Consider the following 18,106-nt stretch of genomic DNA (forward strand, 5'->3'; position numbering starts at 1 on the left):
ATAAAATTGTTGTATTAAGAGTTATGACGGTTTTCGGTTAAGAGTTATGCATAATTAAAGTAAAAGTTAATGTTTCTTGGCGTGAAACAATTAGTTACTTACACCAAATATATACATTTTTCATTTTAAAAGTTCTGACGGTATTAGATGAAGATTTACATGTTTGAAGTTAAATTTAATGTTTCTTGGGGTGAAACAGTAAGTATCTTAAACCAAATATACTTACTTCTTGGATGTAATTTATCTTATTTCATTTAAAATATATAATTTCTTGAAATGAAATTTTATATTTCTTAGATTGAGTAAATAATGTTTGTAGCGGGGGTGCGCGCGGGGAGAGAAGGGAAAGCCGAAATGACGTGAGAGGTGTGTATTATGTTCAATAACCCGTACGTTACAAGCTTATAACTCAGAACGAAGACGAGTTCCCCAGCCAGTTAGAGAGAGAGAGAGAACTGGAGCGGAAGCACGTTTAGGATAGTCCTCAATAATAGCGCGTAGTTCCCAGAGGGAAGCAGGGGCTATTATGTCGGAATTTGTATTCCTATGATTCGATACATATCAAGTTCCAACCGGCGAGCCTAACCAAATCGGGAAAAATCTTAACACCGCGATGTACGAATTCTATGGGCTGGGGTCAGCGCCATCTAGCGGATTTTTTGGTAACTAAACCGGTGTCGCCGCTCGGCGCGCGAACTAAATCTTGAAGCAAAACTTTATTATTTTTCGATCTAAACGTGTTGATTCTCAAATGGAACTTGTAGGCATTAAATCAAGAATTTGTGATATGAAGCCAAGAATGTAATAAATCTTGACATAAGTACGTGTTGATTTTTTATTTAAAACCTGCTCGAATTATGAATGAAGTCTATAAGCATCAAACCAAGAATTATTATAATCAAGCCAAGATTGTTCTAAATCTTGAAGTAAAACCTTGATATTTTTTGATTTGAACTTGTTGATTCTCAAATGGAGCTTGTAGACATTAAATCAAGAATTTGTGACACAAAGCCAAGAACTTAATAAATCTTGACATAAATCTGTGTTTATTTTTGTTTTAAGTTATTCTGGAACTTTGAATGGAGTTGCAAAGCATCAAATCAAGAACTATTAAAATCAAGTCAAGATTGAACTAAATCTTGACGTAAAACCGTGTATTTTTTTTATTTAAACTTTTATGTCTTGACTGTAGAACGTAAAAGTTAAATTAAGAAATTATGATTTCCTATTAAAAACGCAGAATTCTTGTAGTTAAATTGTGGTGAATCTTCTTTTAACAGGTTTTTATTTTTGCTTTGATAAAGGTTACTTGAACCAAAGACGTTTTTTAAGAACTAGCATATTCATACTAAAACGGTGTAATATTTTGTTGCAAATAAATACTTCTTTGATTCAAATCTGTCCTATTTGTACCAAATGTATATAAAGTTACGACTGAACAATTTTGATTCTTCTTTGAAAAAGGAATATCCCTTTAGGTTAAGACCATGTTATTAGATGAAGAATTATATTATTCCTTTTAAATAACAGTGTTTGAGAGAGTTTTCCGTCTTAAATTAAAATATCTTTTCTATCTGTGTAGGTATATTAAAACTTTACGTAATTATGTAAGAGCTTGAAGTATGGTTACACCTAGGATTTACCGGTAACACTATAGTTTACCAATTCAGCCCGAAATGTCAAATAATTATTAGGTACAGTAGGTAGATATGGTGTTTTTGAAGTGACACTTCTAATGCGACTTCCAATTGACAGCACGTAGTGTTACGTGTTAAGTTGCGTGAAAAGCAGACTCACTCAGCGCGTAACATTCTATCAGTGTCGTTGTGCTGAACGCGACTCACTCATTAAATTCATTCAGTCAGTGACAGAACAGAAAGGAATTGGAACGTGAGTGTTCTATATTTAGATCGAGTGCAAAATTTATGTTTGATTTTTCAATAATTTAAGCAAATAGCTATGTAAAATATTTTAAACAGTAAAATAAAACTACGTCCGTTTTATTTTACTTAACGCAAAAACGTGATGGTTACTTTATAAAATGTTTTTTGGGTGATGTTACAATGTTTCAATTCTTCCGCGCGGAGGGCCTCCACACACTAATTCGCAAAATACAGTACATTACTTCAGGTCGAAACTTCAAAGGGCCGTAATTATACGTGCTTTAAAACGTCTCACGGTACACGTGCAAAAAGGAAATTCGTAACTCGTGTCGCTTGAAACACTCAATTCGGTTATGTTTAAATTTATCGCCACTCAATTTGAATTTCCACTTTTCCATTTTTGTACTTACCTATCGTAATGTATTATCATTAAATTTTGGGGCATTTACTCGTAAGGGCCTGGCCACATGGGCGCGTTGCGGCGACGCAACGCAAAAAATCTGCGGCGCCGCGCCGCGGGTCCTTGCGTTGCGGTGCCGCGCCGCCGATTGTTTGCGTTGCGTCGCCGCAAAAATTCAACAAATACATGGTGCTGTATTATGACTCTGTTTCCGTTCTATTCAAATTAACCTTGTTTTCGTTTATATTTGATTTACATGTATTGAGTGCCCCCCTCCAATTTACATTTTTACTAGGTCGATGAGTAGATTCAAATAATGAAATAAAAAAATATATATACGTATATAGCCATACTAGTTATGAAAAAAAAGCTGCACTTTTAGATGGAAGCAAGTCGCTTTGCATGGTGATAGTAGACATCAAAGTAAACGATTTTTTCCGAGGATATCGAAATTTCATCCTTTAGGAAGGAAAATTCTATCTTTTTATTGTATCGTCCGATTTTGACAAAACGTATCTCAAATGAAAGGTATTGCTTTATGTAATTAAAAAAAAAATGGAAAAAATATATTATAAAAAAAGTCGCGTCGCCGCACCGCAGGTTTTTGCGGTGCGTCGCCGCGCCGCGAGATTTTTGCGGTGCCGCAACGCGACGCAGGTTCTTGCGTTGCGGTGCCGCGCTGCAGATTTTTTGCGTTGCGTCGCCGCAACGCGCCCATGTGGCCAGGCCCTAAGGCTCGTCATCAGTGAAACCACAGTATAATAAAGAGTACTATCGTACAGTATGGCCACTCCCGCTCCCCGCTGAAAGCGCCGCCCACCCCCTCTCGGTTACCTCTCAGTTACCACCTGTCAAAAACGCGAACAGTCAATCTGTCATATCTCACTCATACAAGCGTGGTACGCGTTCACCTACACGAGCTTAGACTGTGTGCTAGGAACGCGCCCCTTTCATACATTTGATCGCTAGTGTCCGAGATGTGGTGAAACCAAGATTTTATGTTGTAAAATTACCGAATTACAGACTTGGTCTTTGACTAATGCTCAAAAGCTGTCCCTGAAGGTTTGCCAGAGGGCGATGGAGCGCAGCATCCTTGGTGTCAAACCGACTGACAGGATTAGAAACTCCATCTTGCGCTCCAAAACCAAAGTAGCCGACGTAGCCCTGACAGCCGCTAAGCTTAAATGGGACTGTGCCGGACACATCTGCCGCATGCCAAACGACCTGTGGGCCAAGAAAAGTACCGAATGGACACCAAACATAGTGCGGCGTGACGGCAGACCGCGAAGGAGATGGCGGCATGATCTTGACGTCTTTCGAAAAAATTGGCCAAACATTGCCTTAAACCGAGACGCGTGGAAGAAAGAGAGGGAGGCCTTTGCCCAGCAGTGGGACACAACAGGCTAACGAATAAATAAATAATAAAAAATACCGTACTGCGGGCTTTTACAGTCATATATATACAGGCTGTTACCACCACCAGGACCTTTATTAAAACCTATAATAATACAGTCACTTAGCAATCGTTTGCGCATATCAGCAAATCATAGTTATTTAAATTAACTCAAAAAATAATACACGTTAAACTTTTGATGAATCTACGGTTGTACTCACGTTATTATATCGCTATTGCTGCGACATGTTTCAGGACGCCAATTCGCGCCGCTCGTCCCTGCAGCTGTAGTATGTCGGTTGTAAGCAACCGTAGATTCATCAAAAAATAATTTTCCGAAATCCCAACATTCAATGTAACGCGTGCACTTCTTAATTGTCATTACTCACATCGTTCATACTTATGAGCTGTCATTGCCCTCACTTGACAATTACGTGTGCCGTACATTGCTGGCAATAAAAAAATCTCGTGAGCGTTTGTGCATTTGGCTACGCACACAGATTACCATAACAGACCTAGAGAGTAAACTTAAAAGATAATGGTTATTACCCGGCTTATCCGAAGTGATAATAGATGATGCTACGTGGCGATCTAATTACCGTCTGGCTCTATCGCGCTGCTACAGAGATATGGGTAGAGCTACGATACGAGCGTAAGCGGTTGTAATGTTGGCTAGGTACCTAGTGTAATCTAGGATTATCCTAATTATACTTCTTGTTCGCAATCTCTGGCAAAGAGCCTCAACATGATAATTTTCCTCTTTAAATAATAAAGAAATAAATGAAAAGCAGAAATTTTAAATTCACAATGTCCTTAATTTTTTCGTCGAAATAAGAAAAAGGCCAACAACTCATTATGGTCAAAGACGATAATGACTGCAGACTAAGTTGACGAATGAATAATGGCTGACGAAAGCAGAATCGGACACATTTTAGGAACGTGACGAAAAACGAACGTGTCGACCCAAGAGTATCTATACCATTTTTTCGATGGAAACTGGGTGTAGAATTGTGAAAGTGATGAACCAAAGATTACATAAATAAATGATTATGTATAGGTATTAGGTAGATACCGAATGGAACGTAGGTACGTCTCATGAACAATTATAATAAAATTATTGTTTGCGTATTATCTATTTCGTTTCTGAATATTCAGACCGTCTACCATGTGTTTTATTACGTTACACGGTTTCATGAAATGTCAAGTAGGTAAAATGAATGTAATCTTTTGCGCTGTGAACTTTCTCCGTACATTAATTAAGCCTCATGATAAGGGTTATTGGCAGTTTATAAGAAAACTTAGTTGTAGACATTGAAGTGCAGCCGTGTCGAATCTGCGATCTCGAGCATGCGCGCCCGGGCGCCCGCCAATTCTCGCATTTACCACGCGACGCGCTCTCCGTCAAAACGCGGGGTCCGGCCCGGGTTAAACTCACAAAAACACATCACGAACTGTACTTCAAACAAGTTTTAACGCTGTGAAAATTATAAAACGTTTGGAAAATATAAAATACCTACTTTGAAAAAGTGTCTGAGGCTTCTTATTCTGACTTTCAAAAGTGGCGTTAGTGTCTATATTGTTGTGTTTTAGTATATAAGGAAAATTAACTTCGGTAAGTTGAAAGTTTGCTATTATCCGCGTCGTCATTGTAACAAAAGTTTATTATTGTTTTTAGAGGTTAAGGATAGTTAAGCACTAGAGCTAATATATATAGGTAGAAACGCTTATGGGTGTTTAATTTTGTGTTTAAGTATGAATAATAATAATTTATAATTTAGTCACAATTTAACCCATAATTTGCCCATTTTTTTTTTGTGGCGTAGGCGAGAGGCCGGCAACCTGTCACTGCAATGTCACAGTTTCGTTTTCTTTCAACCCCTTATTTGCCAAGAGTGGCACTGAAACTCGAGTAGTTTCATGTGCTCTGCCTACCCCTTCATGGGATACAGGCGTGATTGTATGTATGTTGTATGTATGTATAATTTAGTAGAGCTATAAAAGATAATTATGTTAAAGTTGTATAACTGTACTATATTAGGTACCTGCATACAACAAACAGATAAATAAAAGCATAAACGGCTCATTGCAAGTTTGATTTTTTCAGGATCAGTATTGTTAAATAGGATTAGGTTCCTGATAAATATTTATTTGTTTAAGGATCAATAAAAAACAATTTAGCAATAGTATTTATCACAAAAAAATCATAATTTCAGTATTTAGTAAATACTGAAATTATGATTTTTTGTGATAAGTACTATTTACGTGTGTTACTTATTTCAAAAAAATGTTTAGTCTAAAAATTTAAAAGTCGTAGCTAAAAAAAAAACGTTTTTTTTATTAAATTTTTAAGTAAAAAATAAATGTGAAATGTAACAATTGAACCTTATCATCAACTAACGGTAAATAAACTTTGCTAAAGTCTATTTTCTATTTTTTTCAATTCCGATATTGATTAATCTGGTATCTAGAAGACTCGTGCTGTACCAGACTTGATTATATGTATTTTAGAATAAATACTAATTTCACGACAAAATATAAATGTGCCTAAAACCAAAAAAAGCGCATTGCGGAATTTTATGCTAATCAAAATCGAAAAGAATACTTTGCTTATCTGTTAAGACGCAACAGGAGCGAAAATGCTAAAATGAAAAGGTGTTATTAACTAGATTTATCGAAAAAAAAAATGTCCATTAAGAACAACTCAGTTAAAAGGTATTGTGAAAAAATCTTTAAAATCGAGCAGCGCTCGACTGTTTCCTCCTCGAAAACTTAACCAATCGGAACGATTTTGAAAAACTGAATAACAATGAAAATAATCTGTGTCGGAAACGTTTAGTTTTTTGGCTACTTGTTACCAATTTTGTATATCACACCTTTTTTTGCGACGTAATGAAAAAGGCCGTGTTTGAAGATTTTTGATGGGCTCTTGCGACTTTAAAAATCAAATTATCAAAACGGTCCGACACAGATAAAAATAATAATAATCTATCTGTGTTAAAAAAAATCATTGCTCTAGCTTCAAAAACCAGGGAGGAAATAGTCGAGACCGTTTGTATGGAAAATTGACCCCTCCTGTTGCGTTTTCATACAATAGAGACGTTTTGTGTATTTGGTGGTTGTTTGTTATTTATTTATTTGCTCAGTAATCTGTATGGAAAATTGACCCCTCCTGTTGCGTCTTCATACAATAGAGACGTTTTGTGTATTTGGTGGTTGTTTGTTATTTATTTATTTGCTCAGTAATCTTTGCGATGGGAGGGGGGGGGGGGGTAAGCATCATCATTGTAAGTACCTACAACGGATTACCACTGATGGATTCTCTAATTTCTGTCAGACATAATTGACAAATGAATCCTAGGTTAAGCGTATAAACTAGCTTAGGGCCACTGTGTAGGTACCTATTTAATTGTTTGCTTCGAGTATGCATTTTGCGTCGTGACCGATGCTTCATTATAATTATCTCCTTTTAAAAGTAGCACAATATGTACTTTAACATATTGAAAAATCTTAGGTTTAAAAATATTCTAATACCTATTAAGTTCAGAAAATCACTAGAAGTATTTTATTAGACGCTACAAAATGAAATGAAACCTGTTTCTCGATTGCCAAAGTTTGATTTATTTATTATTTATCAAACTAGAATTCAATAAGAAAGCCAATTGGCTCAGAAACCAAAGATACATTAAACATATGTTTCGTTTCGTTTTTGTTTCGGAAGCCTTTGAAATTATTATCTTCACGGCTCATATCATAAATTAAATATAACAAGAATACCAAAGATACAGTAAACATATGTTTCCACCGATTATTTGAGATTGGCATTAAGGTCAATTCCGAGCCGTAAATTTATGTCAAAAGTGAAAACGTCATCTACAAGTATAATCTTCAAGACATTTTTTTTGAAGTCAATAATGGTGGAGTTGACTTTATGACTTCAATTTATGATAATATTGACTTTTACTTCATCGCCAAAAGGCCAGAGTTCGAATAGATTAGAAAGGGGCTTTACTCGAAAGAAGGTTTGACCGGAATACAAAATTAAGATTCCCACAAGACATCGGTAAGTCCTGACAAACACGGGTCATCCTCCTATCAAGTGGCGAGTTTCATTTCTTTTACAAAATTGTATTTTTACAATTTCTTGGAAATCTTTAGAATAGAATAGAATAGAATAGAATTTATTTGCTTAAATATGGTACATTAAGTTGGACAGAATATAAATCAGCAGTCGATATCACATATTTAGCCAAGGGCGGCATGCAAATATTAATCTTAAATCTAACTATTTACATTATATACATTTTTCATTACAAATTAATATACATTTATAAATTAATTTCAATATTTCCAAATTCAATAATCAATTAACAATTGCAAATTATATATTATTTACATAATTCTATCCTATTTAATTTAATTTAATTTAATACATTATTCCTCCAAAAGTTCTTTGATATTGTAGTATTGTTTATTAATTAGCCATTTTTTTAACTTATTCATAAATAGTGTGCCTTGTAGCTTACGTAGTTCTTCTGGTAATTTATTATATACAATGATGCTCATGCCGTAACAGTTATTTTTAAATAGAGCAGAAGAACATGATGGCATTACCAATTTACTCTCGTCTATTTGCCTCAGACGTTGATTGCGATTGACTGTTGTATATGAGGAGAGTTCTTTCCGTACATAACACGCTAATTCCTTTAACGAAGTGTTTTGTTTTGTTACTGTTTACAACTCTAACTTTTAGAGTGCTCTTACCTTATAGTCTACACAATAGCACGCAAATCAAGATATTAAATTTGTTGTAGGTAGCTATAGAACTCCACAAGGACCTACTCCTAAGAATTATTGGCACACCTCAGAAAAGATACAGTGGAGACAAACAAATGATTATGATGAACCTAGTTTAGGTTCTGCAACGTTATTTAAATATGTGTGACTAGATACTTATTTGAATTCTCGGGTTTTGTTTTCCAAAGCTCAACTTCTTTCGTTATGTAACTTCGGCACCTTAATTTTAAGAAACCTTATACTTGTAGCACAAAATCTTCTAAATATATAAAAGAAGAAACTGACTGACTGACAGATGCAACCGCTGGTCCTAGAGATTCCAAATTTGATTAAATAGTACGCGGTTGAAGCCTCGGGAAAAAGCTAGTACTATTATAATAATGTTGTGAATATTTAAGTTGAAGGCGAAGTTGTGTTATTCTGAAAATACGAAAAATAACTGAAAACAATCTGAAAACAAAACAAGACATACTTGAGAATCTGAAAAAAATAACATTTTGGACCGGCGCCTTGATTGGACCTCTTAACTATTTGAAAATCAAACTAGTTTTATTTTTTGACATACAATCTATGAATTACAGCGAAGTTAAGTGGTCCAATGATCGCAGCCTTCCCCTAGTTTAGGCAACTGTGATTTTAAAGTAGTCACACTAAATATACGTAATAAATGTATACTTATGTATATTATATGGAAGACGGCGACTGCTAATGAATGGAATAACGGGAAGCGAATGATAAGCCTATACATATTATAAATAGAAATTAGAGTTGATATATATTAGGGCATACTTTTATTTTCTTGTCTGCTTTAGTTTTCTTCCAAATGTGGGAATTTTTGTACTTTTTCTATTCAGAACCATGAGCTCTTTCGATTCCGCAGGAGAAAAAATGTCTCACAATTTTTTTCCACTAAAATTTCTCATATAACTTCTTTGATTGTAACTCAGAGGACGGCAAAAAAATGTATGGAAATTTTGGGACATTTTTTGTCTCCTAGTAGAATCGACAGAGCTCATGCTTTTAAGTAGAAAAAGTGCAAAAATTCCAGTAATAAAAAAAAGTGAAATCGACAACAAAATAAAATATGTCCAAAGGCCGGCAACGCACCTACAACACCTCTGGTGTTTCGGGTGTCCATGGGCGGCGGTGATCGCTTACCATCAGGCGACCTGTCTGCTCGTTTGCCTCCTATCCCATAAAAAAAAATGTCCATTAAAGAAAGAATTACGAACACCTTTCCATGGCGAAGCTCGGATTTGAATTTATGTCTTTAGCAATCCTGGCTACTACAAGAGGTAGTGAAGAAACTAAATTACATTGACGAGCGCTTGAGTGTTACTTCTTAGTTACACATAAACTTAAGGTCCTCCGAGACCACGGGGACAACGCCGTCCCTGAAACGTTAGAGGTCAGTTTAATATGTAGTCATACGCGATTAAGTCCCGATTTTAAAAATAATTAAACTTAAGGTTATTCGCATCTGACGTTTTCAACTAAAATGTACCACGTTGTCGGTTGTCGATAAGGTTGATTTCAATTTGAAGCTTTGTGGAAATAGAGACTTATTGACAACCGATATTAATTTCGCTTATTGATTGAAAACGGCACACAGAAGTTTGACATTGGCATGCCATCGACGATTGCATTTTAAGCGTTTAATTAAATCTTTCAAAGGTTCTGGGGACCGATTTTTGAGTCTCACGGCGTTCGAATTCAGAAAACTGTCACTGAAAATAATAGGCAATTCACCGTTTTTTAGTGACAGTGAGACTCAAAAATCGGCCCTCTGTTCATACACTAGTTCCTAAACGTATATTGATACTTTTACGGTTAAAAAAGACAAAATAAGGGATAGCAATGGGAATGAAATTTGGGCAAATTTTTTTTTTGTTGTATGGTACCAAATTTGGCATGTCCTACCTCTTCTGACAAAGATTGCACAAATTTTATATCACTTTTTTACAGGCGTTTGATATTTATGCATAAATAAATAAATTGTCTTTCAGAAATTATTAGTTTTGAATGAATATTAGTCATATTTTTAATAAAAACTTCTGTTTGAAGTCAACAAAAGTGTTGTTTTTCCCATGTCCTACCATGAAATACTTATGTTTCATATGCGTTAAAATATTATTTTTGTATCATAACAATATGTTTTTATTTACTTAAATGTTTCTTTGTACATTAATTTCTAATTTAAATAACGCTTAATCTATCATAAATAGTTTTAGAATACTAAAAAATCATTTCAAACATAAACCACAAAAAGTGGCTCTGTGGAAAATCCTACTGAGTTACGGAGAAATTTCGTCAATATTTACTTATTTTACTACTAAAGTGGTAGGTTATTTTTTATTCTGGCAACATTATAATGTCTTGCCGTGTACGCCATATTGGTTATTTGTTGTCAGTCGCACGCCAAAACTCGTGAAGGAAGGATTTGTTCAAGCGTGTTTTAGAGGTCCGTTTCTGAGTTCCACATAGTGACTACGTTTTCGAAGGTATGTTGTATATTTTATTAAGAAACTGTTCCTGTTCATATTACTAGTTAGTTTATCTGTTTTAATAATATATAACGTTTATGGGAAGAGTTTGTATAATTTAATTTACAACCAGAATTTTGTTTCTAAAAGGCGTAACCGTTACGTTCCATTGAGAAATATTGTTTCTCAGTGGATTAAAAAGTAACTCAGTGGAGCGATAAAGCCGCGTTATAAGTACACATTTATATTTTCACATAATATACATGAAAAAAAATGTATCGTCACTTTTTTATATGGAAGTTTAATTATTTTCATGAATGTGATGCAATGTACAAAGAAAACAAATTACTAAATTAAGGGCCTCAATTTTCATACGTGAGGCGTAAAATGAGTCCAAAAAGTAAATATTTTGAAGACACTGAATATGTACACTTTTTCTGAAAAAGGCTCAGTTAATTTTATTTTTTTTTATTTGAGATATTAACATCCACGTAAAAACAGTTTGCTTAATTGTTTGACGTAGTTAAATTAGCTCCATGTTAATCGCACCCTTAGTTTTATGTTACGTTCCACTGAGAAATTGTCCTAGCAATTTCTGAGATGTAAATTTAAATTTTTATAAGATTTTGTTAGCCTTACCTACCTGTGAGTATGATATTATATAAATCTAACATCTTCTTTACATTTAATAGGAGTTTGGATCAGTTAATTTTAATCTACAGAACTTTCCTTTTATCCTTTCTATTCTATTCTATTCTATCTATTCTATTCGCGGATTAGCAAAGGAAAGTTCTAAAATTTTTCTACAGATTTTTATGTTTTTAAAAAAGTTTTGAAGTTTTTTGACCACAATGTCACTTAGTGGATATGTAAAAGTGATTTTTAGAGGGTTCTTTTGTGTTTATTCTACTGTTTTTTTTTAAAATTTAAGTTCATTTTGTTAAGATTTCTAATATTAATAAAATATTTCACATATATATGTCTTTTTAGGGTTCCGTAATCAACTAGGAACCCTTATAGTTTCGCCATGTCTGTCTGTCCGTCCGTCCGTCCGTCCGTCCGTCCGTCCGTCCGTCCGTCCGTCCGTCCGTCCGTCCGTCCGTCCGCGGATAATCTCAGTAATCGTTAAGCACTAGAAAGCTGAAATTTGGTACCAATATGTATATCAATCACGCCAACAAAATGCAAAAATAAAAAATGGAAAAAAATGTTTTATTAGGGTACCCACCCTATATGTAAAGTGGGGGCTGATATTTTTTTTCATTCCAACACCAACGTGTGATATATTGTTGGATAGGTATTTAAAAATGAATAAGGGTTTACTAAGATCGTTTTTTGATAATATTAATATTTTCGGAAATAATCGCTCCTAAAGGAAAAAAAAGTGCGTCCCCCCCCCCTCTAACTTTTGAACCATATGTTTAAAAAATATGAAAAAAATCACAAAAGTAGAACTTTATAAACACTTTCTAGGAAAATTGTTTTGAACTTGATAGGTTCAGTAGTTTTTGAGAAAAATACGAAAACTACGGAACCCTACACTGAGCGTGGCCCGACACGCTCTTGGCCGGTTTTTTTGTTATTTTTATACATTAGTAAGTTTGTAACTCAGTGGATCACCCAGCTCCAGAAACATCGATTAAAGTTCATTTTTTTCTCAGTTCTTACAAAAATACTATTAATTTCATTGAATTTTATGTAGATGAATGACTAATGAACACGAAAAAACAATTGTTATCATTCAAACTAACAACATTTATAAAAACACAAGTTTTTCAAAACGCTACAACAAAATAAAAATCCGCCCATTTATGAAATGAAATAGGAGATGGGGTCTTAAATAACGTCCGGACCCCAGTGTGTCCTTAAACTACGTACTTAATAGAGAGATAGAGAGAGAGAGAGAGAGAGAGAGAGAGAGAGAGAGAGAGAGAGAGAGAGATTGACAATCTGACAGGAAATTGTGCCTGCAGCTGTCGCGAGTAAGGCCCTCATACTGGTATGCTACTCGTTTCCGCACACAGTGCTACGCAACTGAGACGATTTTTATCATTTGCAGTGCAACATTCGTGCGTACAAGATGATGAAACACGATGAATTTTGAATCGTGACGTTATTTATCACTCACCCCTTCATAGTTTGTAGTAGGTTAATGTAATAATAGTAGGTAAATAAACCCTTCATTTCATAAAAACAAAATATAATACCTATACTGACCTGTCATATTCATTTTTTTGCCAATATCATTCCACGCCTTTTCCACCACATCTTTTCTTATATATTCTGGCAGCTTATAATTATACAAACACGGATAATTTTCCACTTCTTGGACAAATCGAATATTAAACTTTTGATCCACCGCCATTTTTGTTTGCAACGTGCATGCGACTCGAGTAGCGTGCGACCAGCAATGACAGTCGCGTGCGACTGGTAGCATACGGGTCGTAGACGCGTCTCGTCGTGTGCGGAGCGACGTTAATTTGTATGCAGGCTACTCTTATTGACACTTGTTGTCAAAATCCCCCTTACCTCCCTTGTTGCGCAATGTACTATTATGTTCATGCGAGTAGGGTTATCAGAGTTCAACGAGGGCGCGACAAGGATAGAGTCGGCATCACTCACTTCTGGAATCTCCATAGACCACGGAGGCTATTTATTATAGGCGGGCTGAATGCTTGTTTACCACCGACGTAGTAAAAAAAAACTTTAGATATAACGAATTACCTACTTAAAAGAAACAAAGTCGTTAAAATAATGTATTTATAAAAAAAATATTAAATTTGTTAAATGTGTTATGTTTATGTGTAATGTATTTGTAAATAATGTATTTGTGTATGTATTTTCACTTGCCCCTCTTTAACTTTGTAACATCATCATCCTCCTCCTTGCGTTATCACGTCATTTGTCAGGGCTCATGGGAGCCTGGGGTCAGCTTTGACAACTAATACCAAGATTTGGCGTAGGCACTAGTTTTTACGAAAGCGACTGCCATCTGACCTTCCAACCCGAAGGGCTAGACCTTATTGGAATTAGTCCGGTTTCCTCACGATATTTTCCTTCACCGAAAAGCGACTGCAAAATATCAAATGACATTTCGCACATAAATTCCGAAAAACTCATTGGTGTGAGCCAGGGTTCGAACCTGCGACCTCGACTTTCGTTCCGGCGGTCGCGGGTTCGAACCCGACTACGGAACGAAAGTAGCACGTACTTACCGCGAGGCTAACAGCGCAAACTTTGTAACATACCTACAAAGATTAAATAGAAGTGCTGACGCCAGGTACTCTGTCTTGAGAATTAATTTTCCTGTATTAAGTTCCGTCACGCTCGAGCAGCTACGCTATTAATCAGATGACATGGGGTCGTGGTGAAAAGCGAAATACATATTTCACGCTAGGATGATGTCGTTTGTCAATTCAAGGGCTCAGAAAAATAAGGACCTTTGGAAGTCGAAATAAAACAAAGAAAATAATAGGTCTTCCAGTGTCCAGACCCCGTAGCCGAATGGCATTTCTACGACGCGAAACGAAAACTAAACGTCGCGAAAGGTAGTCTGGCTCTGTCGCGCCAATACGCACGAGCGATAGAGATAGATATCTACGAGCGTTTCGTTTCGTGAGCGTTTGTGCCATTCGGCTGCGTATCTGATCCGAGCAGAGACTAACGTTTTTGATGTTTTAAAATAAGCAACTCGTGTGCGTAGCTGAATGCAAAAAATACGCTCACGTTCAAAACAGAATTCTTATCATGGAAAACTTTTACCGAATTCAATCCGTTGCGTCATTTGTGGACCATCTAATTGTGGAAAGACCAATCTAATGATAGGTCTTCTTTTACATGAACAAGGAATTCGTTTTCAAAATGTGTATGTGTATTCAAAAACTCTTTATCAACCTTTATACAACTATCTAGAAAAAGTGTTGTCATTGGTTCCCTCAGTAAATTATTTCAAATATCGCGAAAATGATGAAGTCGTGAGTCCTCAGGATGCAGCTAATGACTCTGTATTCATATTTGATGACGTTGCATGTGAAAATCAAAATAATATAAGGGATTACTTTGCGATGGGACGACACAAAAACATTAATAGTTTTTACTTGAATCAAACCTACAGCAAAATACCTAAACAGTTAATAAGAGATAATGCAAATCTGATTATTTTGTTTAAACAAGACGAAATTAATTTACGACATATTTATGATGAACACGTTGGAACTGATATGCGATGGAACCAGTTTAGAGATATGTGTGCCACTGTATGGAACCAACCGCACAACTACTTAGTAATAAATAAGGATTGTGCGAAGAATTCAGGATGCTATAGATCGGGTTTTGATACATTTATTATTTTAGATGAATGTATTTAGAATGCCGCAATTACATTACACCGCCATTTCTTCATATAATTCCAACGAGGTTGCATCGTAATGAACGAAGAGAAGAATTTAAAAGAGAAGCTGCTTCAGTCAGCTGAGGCTGTAAAGAGAAAAGTTAAGTTAATTCGTAACATCAAAACGGCCAATGAAATGACATTAGAGACAGTTTTAAAACCAATAACAGAACCTCTCAATGAGATGGTTAAAAGTAATAAAAAAAGTAACTTTAATAATGAAAATAATTACCTTAGCGACGAATTTAAGACTGATGATACAGACTGGAAAAACTCAATTAAGCGATTGAAATTCAGCCCTGAGGCCAGTGATAAGGAAAGTACTACTCACACCGTTGGTGTGAATTCTACGATCTCTAAAAGTAGAGACGTTTATGATGGAAGCAACGCCTCTTTAGATGACAGTATTAATAGCGAGGAATCAGCTGATGAGTTCTCTTTTAAGACTTCTGATTCGATAGATTCTCCCGGAGATGATAATAGTGATGGTAACATTTCGTATAATTTGGAGAATATCCCTTTTGGCGTACACAAAGAACGTGGTAAAATTATGCTCGGATCGCATGTGGTAGCGCTTGATAATAACAGTATAGTAATTAGCGGAAAAACTTACAATTTAACCCCGGGTTTGAAGGAATTATTATTTACAAAAGTGCCTGAACTTGAAGTTATAACTGAAGAAGATAAACTTAATTATAAGTTACTGCTATTAGAAACGAATGCACACAGGCGTGACTTTAATCCAAATAAACCTATAAAAAGCAACAAAGGTAGAAAATATTTACAAATCATAAGGCCTATGTTTAAATATACTAAAGAACGTTTAAAAAGTAATGGGAGTAATGTCCAGGGACAAGGGCTCCCAACTATGAAAAAGGTAACCAATAATATTTCATACGTTTATTGGGATGATCCAAATGAGTTAGTTGAAAGATTAAAGCTACTTATTGCATCCCGGGATGCTGGTAATACAGGGTTAGATAACGAAATAATATCTATAATTGAAGAATTGAAAGAATCAGATATATTGAAAGATATATAATGACCTAACGATACTTTAGATCCGCAGTCAATCTTAATCTTTTAATAAAGCATGATACATAGCAAAATGAACATTGATAAATTTGGACACCATGTACATAAACGCTTACGAGTATTCGAATTTTCGGAATTTGGCGAAAGGGCACTAATTCGCGCTGATAATGGCGATTTTGATTTACATTCGTCTCGACTGAAAGGTGTTAATACACCTGTGCTGTCTACTGATGGTGTAAACAAACAATATGTTGATCAACTCTTTAGTGGCACTTACAAAAAAAGTGAATTGGATTCTTTGCTTGAAACTATAAATTCACAAATTCATAGCTTGCAGCGCCAGTTGAACTTGAACTTTTATACAAAAAAGGAAACTGAGGGTATTTTGAGCAGACTCAGTAATGGAAAAGAACCAAATAGTAAATGAAATTCATAGGTCTGCTCGCAAAAATTTTGCGCGGCGTTCAGTTGTACTAAAAGGCATAGATGATTTGTGGCAAGCAGATTTACTGGATTTACAAAAATTTCATAATATTAATAAGGGTTATAAGTACGTTTTGGTTGTCATTGATACATTTTCAAAATACATATGGGGAATTCCGATGAAATCTAAGACCAAATTTGAGACCAAAGACGCTTTTAGGCAACTAATTGACACTGCAAAACGCAAACCTAAACATCTACAGACAGATTTGGGGAAAGAATTTTACAATACTGAATTTAAAAATTATTTGGAATCCTTGCAGATAAACCATTATTCAACCTATTCAGTTAAAAAAGCATCAATTGTAGAAAGGGTTATAAAAACTTTAAAAGGCAAACTGTATAAATATTTTAGTTTTGTTGGCAATTACAAATGGTTTGGAAAACCTTTACATGATATTGTGAATTCATATAATCATACATTTCATCGCACAATAAGGTGTAGACCGATAGATGTTGATTTCCATAAAGAGTCTGAAATAAAATCTATACTAAACAAACCTCGCTCATACCTACAAACAAGGGCCAACAAATTCAGTGTAGGGGATTGCGTACGTATAAGCAAGTACAAAGGCGCTTTTCATAAAGGTTATACGCCTAATTGGTCTACAGAATTATTTACAATAAAACAAGTTAAGAATACTATACCCGTTACATATTACTTAGAGGATCAACGAAAAATTCAATATTAGGCACCTTTTATGAGCAAGAGCTGCAAAAAACAAAGTATCCTAATGTTTATCTTATAGAGAAAATAATGAAAAGAAAAGGCAACAAGCTATACGTTAAGTGGTTGGGTCTTAGTACAAGCGAAAATAGTTGGATTGAGCGCAGTGCTGTTGTATAGAGGTAAATCTATTTATAATACTGATGCGAATGTTACTTTATCACTAGTTAACTGACTATGAAAGGAAGAGGACTTTTAAATAGTGCCATTAATAATCTTCCATTTGAACTACACATACCTGGGTACAATTATTGCGGCCCTGGAACTAAATTACAAGAACGCTTAAGACGGGGTGATAAAGGTATCAACGGGTTAGATTCAGCTTGTATGCAGCACGATATTGCTTACGACAAATATTCACGTATAGAGGATCGACATAAGGCTGATTTAGAACTTTATAAAATGGCTAAGCGACGTATGAATGCAAAAAACGCTGGGAAAGGAGAAAAACTGGCGTCATGGCTGGTTAGTAAAGTTATGAAATCAAAAATTAAGACAGGGGCAGGTGTTAAGTCATT

The 18,106-nt window shown here is 35.2% G+C and overlaps 1 protein-coding gene across 1 annotated transcript in view; it reads left to right on the forward strand.

Annotated features, from left to right (window-relative positions):
* The first annotated feature begins 4,994 nt into the window (after window positions 1-4,994).
* The window catches only part of LOC125242559 (RYamide receptor-like), a 76,590-nt gene continuing 63,478 nt past the window's right edge, over window positions 4,995-18,106 (forward strand). The window contains exon 1 of the mRNA XM_048151324.1: window positions 4,995-5,288. The gene's annotated coding sequence lies outside the window, so the exon portion shown is untranslated. The remainder of the gene's footprint in view (window positions 5,289-18,106) is intronic.

The sequence above is a fragment of the Leguminivora glycinivorella genome, chromosome 3 (genome assembly GCF_023078275.1).
Source record: "Leguminivora glycinivorella isolate SPB_JAAS2020 chromosome 3, LegGlyc_1.1, whole genome shotgun sequence".
Classification (NCBI taxonomy): Eukaryota; Metazoa; Arthropoda; class Insecta; order Lepidoptera; family Tortricidae; genus Leguminivora; species Leguminivora glycinivorella.